Below are 2,122 nucleotides of genomic sequence, written 5' to 3' on the forward strand. Positions count from 1 at the left end.
CTGTGTGTGTGTGTGTGTGTGTGTGTGTGTGTGTGTGTGTGTGTGTGTGTGTGTGTGTGTGTGTGTGTGTGTGCACGCGCGCGCGCGCAATGTCCTTCCTGAGTATCATTGCATTCAAGTCACGCACAAGATTAGGTTTTTAACAATATTTGATCAACAATATGAACCGGTCTGCAAAACAAGCTTTTATTTTTTAAGACTGCAGAGAAATCCAATTATATTTCCCCGGATGAAAAGTACCTGCAGTGTTCTGAAGTATCTAATAGAGTGACATTAGGTGAGTGTGTAGTTTCAGGCAGGATTTACAGCTTTCTTTAAGCTCATGATTGAAGGTTGTGTATAATTGCATCCACAGAGAGAGCTGCTTAACATGGAGATTACATTTGAGTCAATGCATACATCATACATCATTTTAACATCACTTAAAGGGGCCCTATTGTGCTCATTTTCAGGTGTCAGCACTTATTGTAGGTCTGCACATTTAAGCCATTGCAGACCATTTACATGCACTAAAACACACTACAAGGAAGTGAGAAACCCCCCAAAAAGCACAATAGGGCCCCCTTTAAGGCAGTAATCATATAAAATAACTCGGGACATGTTTAGACGTTCCTACTCAGTACTTTTCACAGTGAGCTGCATATTCTCCCGCTTACGAGTCGTTTCAAATGAGTAAATGGTCGAGATAACTTTGAAGAGTTTGCTAAGTCCTGTCTCGTGGTGTTATTACCCGTTGAGTAGGGATGGGTATCGTTAAGGTTTTAACGGTACTGCTACTTTTATCGATACCGCTTATCGACCCGGTCTTTTAACGGTACTCTTATCGGTTCTTTTGGAGAAAAAAATAAGGTAAACTAACTAAACACATTGTGAACAAAACTAACATTGCTTTTTATTTAAATTAAATACATAATATTTCACATCAAAAGAAACAACAATGTTTTAACAAATCTTATTAAATAATGTGATGACAGAACTGTAAACAGAATAGCTGAAACTTTAACAAAATAAATAACTCAGTTACCTCTAATCATTAACCCATGTTTGTATCATTGAGTTAGCTCCGTGTGTTGCTGCTAGCATACATAACACCTGACGTGGAAACGTTACTCGTGGATGGGGCTACAGAGCTGCTAGAAAGACAGTGGAACCCGGTGCATTCCTCCGTCTGGATGTGGAGCACTTTTGCTAAATGTTTAGACAAATTGCTCGTGTTACCGCCCTTACATGCTAAACTCTTATTGCACTTTGGGTAACGAGCATCGAGACGGGTAAAGTTTAACCACACCTCGGAGCGCGTTCTCGCCGCCGCGCGCGTGTGTGCGTGCGTGCGTGCGTGTGCGTGTGCGTGTGTGTGTGTGTGTTGCATGTAGCAGCTGCGTGTGTGTAAACTGCCCCGCCCCCTCGCACACAGACGGAGAGAGAGATCTCTCGTCTGGATTGAAAAGGTCAGAAATACTAAAAATAATCATTGACGCATTTTTCAGTATTTTTGCGTATTAGAAACGGAGTTGGCGAAACTAAAATGGCAATATAATGTTTGTGTAGCAATAATACATAGGCTATGACATATCTCTTTTAAATGTCTCCAGTACCGATAATGTCGGAGTTTAACAATACGGTCTTTAATAATTCAGCCCCGGGGCCCGTTTAATACCGGGGCTCGGTACCCCTCCCTTCCGTTGAGCAGTGTTGTGGTGTGTGAAACCTCCTTAAAAGTTTAAAATGATACACAAAGTTTGCACAGTTGATCGTTGAAGTAACTTCACAGGAAAAAAGCAAGTTTTAGGATAAGGTTAAGAATCAACTGTGCAAACTTTGTGTATCATTTTAAACTTTTAAGGAGGTTTCANTCTCTTGTTTGCTCCCATAACTATATTATTCCTCATCATGAGCTCTTTCGGCATAAATAAAGAGCTTCTCCACCGGCCCCATTCATCTCTCCTCTCCCTCAGCCTTCCTCCGAGCCCTCACATAAGTGCTTGCATGTCCTCCCCGCCGTCTGCAGCCTGGATTTGTTCATGCGAGGTGACGATGCGTCCTTCTATCTCCCCCACAACGTGGATGTGTTAGCAAAAAGCTTCTCAGATACAACCATGGGGATTTGCCTCGCTGATGGCCC

Source organism: Notothenia coriiceps, unplaced genomic scaffold (assembly GCF_000735185.1).
Source record: "Notothenia coriiceps isolate Sejong01 unplaced genomic scaffold, NC01 NC01_scaffold00000339, whole genome shotgun sequence".
NCBI lineage: Eukaryota > Metazoa > Chordata > Actinopteri > Perciformes > Nototheniidae > Notothenia > Notothenia coriiceps.